The 6537-nt window shown below is 37.1% G+C and overlaps 1 pseudogene; it reads left to right on the forward strand.

The window, feature by feature from the left end:
- The first annotated feature begins 2974 nt into the window (after positions 1–2974).
- LOC102825108 lies at positions 2975–3581 on the forward strand (annotated as a pseudogene).
- Positions 3582–6537: the final 2956 nt, after the last annotated feature.

Below are 6537 nucleotides of genomic sequence, written 5' to 3' on the forward strand. Positions count from 1 at the left end.
CGCAGTATGACAAACTGACAGATGAGTGGTGGTTTAGGGTTATAGTTAGGTTTATTTTTATTTATTTATTCTTAAAATTTATTTGATTTCATCTTCATTTGATAGTTCTTCATTCACTATTGTACCACAAGAGTCTTAATCCCCATTTCTTTTCGCCAGTCCAGTCCCAACAGATTGCAAATCATTCAGTGGAGATCCTACCTACCTCTGCCCCGTCTGGAACTAGGGTCCCTCTTGAAAGCTTGTAAGCCAGTCACTTCTTGCCTTTATAGCCCTCCCGCCCCATTTTGGGTAGCCAATGTCTAAGTTGCCCATCCCTGTCAACCCTGTGTATTCAGGGGGTGGGAGTGATCCTTGATGTAAAGATTTGTTCCCTTTTTTGAGCTACTACAGCCATAAATATAGGTAAAGTTCAACAAATTGTGCCAGGGTACTCTCCCCCTCCTCCCCTTCTTTCTTCTTCTAGTCGAGTTCTGATCATCCATCCCTTGAAGCCAGGTCAAGTGGGTATTATCTGCAAGTATGGGTGTTCTTGTGCATCTTCCCTCACTTCATATATGCTGGACACTTCACTCTCCATTCTAGTGCTGTCTGGCCATGTCACTGCTTCTGGGCCCAGGAGTCCCTGGGTCTTGTACTACTGGCCATCCGGGTCACCACCCAGGTTCACAGGGATCTATCTAATATGGTCGGACTTAGTTCACAACTTCATTGCTGTTTTTCCCCCTCTTCCCCTTATCGGTGACCAACGTGGTCACCAGCCAGACCACATGCCTGCTCATGTATTCCCCTTGTCTTACTCTTGGAAGGGAGTTTGTTCTGAGGGGACCCGACCACTTGCCTTGATGGCTACCGGGCGAACACTTACAGGGGGCGGGGGGGTCACAGGTACACAATAGACCCTGTGACTTGTATAGATAAAGGAACTATGTATGGTGGAAATTTACCTACAGTTAGTGAATGAGCACTCCCCCTCTTTCCTTCCTGTTCTTGTAAACAACAAATTTCTTCCTTTACAATTCTATTTCAGTGATCATATTTTCCATACCAACTGCAAAAGTACAGAGACAAAAAAATGATTAAAAACATCAACAAAAAAACCTCTGTTGTGTATGTTTTTGTTGTCTTTTTCTTTTTGTTAGGAAATGATCCAGGCTTTATTTGGTATTATCTTTTCCATCCCAGTAAGCAAGTTTTGATTTCTTTCTCTTGGTCCCTTACTATAAAAATATTCCTTCTCTCGTTACTGTCCTCCTTAACATCAATTAACATTTACTAACAACACTTTATATACATTATACAAGATATGGATCATGACCTCCAGAAAGTTGTCATTTAGGTGGATGGATAAAATATTTACACATGAAAAATGTAACTATAATAAATGGCTATATAGTAGATATTCACCAAATGGTTTGGACAATGAATATTAAAGGAGTTAACATTAAAGAAGCCTCACATAGAAGGTAAAATTTGTAGAACATATTTTTGGATAAGTAAGATTATAGGTAATGGGATTTCAATTGAGAAACAAATCAAGAGTGAAAGTGTTAAAGTGTGCTTATGCATAATCTAGAAACAAGGAAGATCAGACCTGAAGTATACTTGGCTGTCAGGATGTGGAAGGGAAAGATTCCACAGATAAGACTAAAGAGTACAAGCATTACTGTGTAGACAAAGGCAGACACTTAATGTTTTTTTCATGGAAAAGAACATAATTAGAGCAATATTTTACTACGGTAAGAATTGCATGAGGATTCAGGATAAATTAAGCTGCTAAAAACTGAAAGCAAAGAATCATTGCCATACTTCAGTTATGAGATATAGTAACATGAATATGATGTCTGTATATATAATAGAGTTGAAAAGGAAATCATGAAGGAAGAATTGTTAAAAACTGATGAAGCACAGAATATAGGGGAGAGAAATGAAGAAAATGAATAAAAAAGCATGCCTCTGTTTGGCAGTAATAAAAGTGAAATTGTGGTATTGTTAGTTGAAAAAGTGACATCTGAGAGAAAAAGAATTGAATACATAGTGAGTTCAATGAAACCAATCAAAACAATTCCAACTTACTTTGATCTTTTCCTTTTTAAATTGCTATGATAATGGTAGTAGTTAAAATACTTACCTGTATTATTCTATAATTATTTCACAAATGTGTTAGTCTTGTCATCCCAGTTAGAATAAATATTCTTCAGGGCAAGTATTTGTACTTTCTGCTTCTGTAAACATTTGCAGCCTAGAAACCCTATAGAGCACTTCTGTTCTGCCTTATATAGTCACTATGAAAGGGAATTAACTCCACAGCAGTGAATGATGAATACATATTAGATAAATGTATTGGCCATTTTGAACCAGACCATCATTTGCTCTATGCCAGGAATGACAAACTGAAGAGGAATGGCGTTACATTCATTGTCAAAAATAATAGTCCAAAATATGTCCTGAAATAGTACACTGCTGGAAGTAATAGGATAATATCCATACACCAATAAAGAAGATAAGTTAATACCACTATTGAAATTTCTGCACCAACCATTAAAACCAAAGGTGAATAAATTGAAGAAGGATAAGCACTTGACTGTTAACCATAAGGTCAGTGGTTCAAACCCACCAGCTGCTCCTTGGAAACCATCTACAAGGTCACTATGAGTCCAAACCAACTAGATGGCACTTAACAGTAACAAACAACTTCTTCAGTCTGAAATTCACAAAAAAATGCAGTTAAGATACATTGATAATTATTGGTGATTGGAATGCATAAGTTAGAAACCAAGAAGAAGGATCATTTGTTGGAAAATGTGACCTTGGCGATAGAAATGATGCTGAAGATTACATGATAGGATTTTGTAAGACCAATGATATCTTCATTTCAAATACCTTTTTTCAACAATACAAACAGTGACTATACACATGTACCTCACTGGATGGAATACACAGGTATCAAATTGACAATATCTGCTTTTCCTAGGCTTGCGCCTGGCAAGAAAAAGGCCATGTTCATTTCAAGCATGAAATTGTGAAGTCCAATGGACAAAAGCCGGATGAATTTGAGTCTGGTATTTCTCAAGCTTGTCTTGAGTTGGAAGTGAACTCGGACCTAAAGGCCCAGTTTAGACAGCTGAACATAACTGCAGCTAAGGAAATTGAAGTCGGTGGTAGTGGGAAAGCTATTATAATCTTTGTTCCTGTTCCTCAACTGAAGTCTTTCCAGAAAATCCAAGTCCGACTAGTACGTGAACTGGAGAAAAAGTTCAATGGAAAGCACGTGGTCTTTATTGTCAGAGGAGAATTCTGCCTAAACCAACTCGAAAAAACTGGACAAAAAATAAGCAAAAGCGTCCCTGGAGCACACGCTGACTGCTGTTCATGATGCAATCCTTGAAGACTTGGTCTTCCCAAGTGAAATTGTGGGCAAGAGAATCCGAGTAAAGCTGGATGGCAGCCTGCTTATAAAGGTTTATTTGGACAAAGCACAGCAGAACAATGTAGAACATAAGGTTGAAACATTTTCTGATGTGTATAAGAAGCTCACGGGCAAGGATGTTAATTTTGAATTCCCAGAGTTTCAGTTGTAAACAAAAATGACTAAATGAGATATCATTCACACACACACACAAAATTGACAACATCTGTAGGAAGAGACAATAAAGAAGCTCAATAGCATCAACCCAAATATGCCCAGACTATGGGACACACCATCAATTGCTCACATGCAAGTTCAGGCTGAGGTGAAGAAAATTAAATCCATGAGACCCTTGAGTATATCCCACCTGAATTTACAAACCATGTCAAAAATAGATTTGATGCATTAAGCACTAATGACCAGAGACCACAGGAGTTTGGGATGACATCAAAACATCATACATGAAGAAAGCAAAAGATCATTAAAAATATAGGAAAAAAGAAAAGACCTAAGTGGATGCCAAAAGAAACTCTGAAACTTGCTCTTGAACATACAGAAGTTAAAACAACTGGAATAAATGATGGACTGAAAGAGATAAACTGAAATTTTCAAAGGACAGCTCAAGGAGACAAAGTACTATAATGAAATTGTGCAAAGACCTGTAGTCAGGAAACCAAAATGGAAACTTTCTCAAGCTTAACGAACTGAGAAAGTGCTTCAAGCCTTGAGCTGCCATACTAAAGGATTCTATGGGCAAAATATCGAATGATACTGGAAGCATCAAAAGAAGGTGAAAGGATATACAGAGTCATTGAACCAAAAAGAATTGATCCATATTCAACCATTTCAGGAGATAGGATTATGATCAAAAATCAAAGGAAAAAGATAAGCTGCACTGAAGATATTGACTCCAGAAATTGAAAGAAATATAAATTGAGATATTTCAGCAAACTGATATGAATCTGGAAGTACTCAGTTGTCTATACCAAGAAATTTGAGTAACAATGATCTGTCCAACTAACAAGAAGAGATCCATATTTGTGGTCAATCCAAAGAAGATATTCCAAGAACACATGAAACTTATCAAATATCATTAAATATAATTAATATCACACACAAAGTTTTACTGAAGAGAACTAAAACCATTTACAGCAGTAGATTGTGAGGAACTCACAAAAATTCAAGTTGATTCATAAAAGCACATGGGATGAGGGATATCGTTGCTAATGTCAGATAGATATTGACTGAAAGTAGAGAATACCAGAAAGATATTTACTGGTGTTTTGTTGACTATGCAAAGTATCTGAATATATGAATTATAACAGATTATGGATAACATTACGAAGAATGAGAATTCTCGAACACTTGTATTTGCTCAGAGGAACCTGTACATAGGCCAAGAGGAATTATGGTATTGGTGGATTACTAAATACCATGGACTGCCAGAAGAACAAGTAAATCTCTCTTGGAAGAAGTACAGTCAGAATGCTCCACAGAAGACAGGATAGCAAGACTTTGTCTCACATACTTTGGACATGTCATCAGGAGGAGCGAGTCCCTGGAAAAAGGACATCATTCTTGGCAAGGTAGAACTGAAAAAGAAGAACACTCCTAATCAGATAAATTGACACAGTGGTTGCAACAGTGGATTCAAATATAAAAGTGATTGTGAAGATGATGCAGGACTGGGCAGTGTTTCGTTCTGTTGTGCATGAAGTCTCTTTGAGTTGGAGCCAACCTGATTGCAAAAAACAACATTGAAAAACTGTTACAATACTCCAGGAATCCAGATTTCTGAGTCTATAGTGCTGATGTCACCCATCCAGAACTTGTCCTTAGGTAACTTTTTTACTTTGAGCCTTAAAGCTATAAAGTCATCTCTAGTCAACCAATGGTCTAGATAAACTAATAAAACCATTTTGCCTTGGACATTGTGATCTTTTGACAAATTCTTCAGTCTGTTTTTGGAAACAGACACTGAAGTTCAGACTGGAAGCTACAAGTGTTTTGGGAGGTAAATGAGAAATTATTTTAATTGTTCTTCAAGACAATGATGTATCAAATTCTTCTTGACTGCAAAATTGTTTATCATTTCTATTACAGTCCTTTTTCCATGGATGTAAACTCCTAGTGTGGCACTGTAGGATCAGCACTAGATTGTGAACCACAAGATCAGCAGTTCAAACCCACCAGCTGCTCCTCGGGAACCCTATACAGTTTCACGATGAGTTGAAAAACTGACTTGACAGCACTTAACCACAACAACTATGTAGATACTATTTGGTGTAAGACTTTTGAAATTTCCTGTATTTGTAACATTTTTGTCCTCTTCTTGAGATTTTACCCTGATTTGCAAATGTAGCGCTGAGGGTTAATGCGCTAGACTGCAAAGTCAGTTTGAACTGCAAGGTGGGCAGTTCAGTCTCACCATCCACTCTTAGGAAACCCTATACAGGGTCGTTATGGGTCAGAGCTGACTCAACAGCACTTAACAACAACAACAACAACAAAGAACAATATTACATAAACAATACATTTCTATTAACGGCTTAATATAATTTTTATTTTTACACCACACATGCACACAACTTTAAACCATTTGAACATACTACACATATCCTGTTGTCACCATGGGTTGGAATTGACTCCAAGGTAATTGATTTATTCCTAAATAATTTAATGTGTCTTTCCTAAAGTAAGGATACTTTCTTACATAACCCTGGTGGTGGTGGTGGTGTGCCATGGAGTCAGCTGTGACTCAAAGCAACCCTGTACAAGGTTTACAAGGCTGTAAATCTTTACAGGAGCAGAAAGCCTCATCTTTCTCATGGAGCAACTGGTGAATTCGAACTGCTGACCTTTAGGTTAGCAGCTCAATGGGTAATCCACTGTGTTGTCAGGGCTCCTTTACATGATATTTGTACAGTTAACAAATGTAGTAGATTCTTTTATTTAATCTACCATTCATATTCTAAGTTTGTCAATTAACCCAATGATGTCCTTTATAAAAATTTTTTTTTCATCTAATACAGAATCAACTCCAAAATCAGGTTAAAGCATTTGGTTGTCATGTCACCATAGTTTTATTATATCTGAGACATTTTCACAACTTCTTTATATTTCTTTGA

The sequence above is a fragment of the Chrysochloris asiatica genome, unplaced genomic scaffold, assembly GCF_000296735.1.
Source record: "Chrysochloris asiatica unplaced genomic scaffold, ChrAsi1.0 scaffold04839, whole genome shotgun sequence".
Classification (NCBI taxonomy): Eukaryota; Metazoa; Chordata; class Mammalia; order Afrosoricida; family Chrysochloridae; genus Chrysochloris; species Chrysochloris asiatica.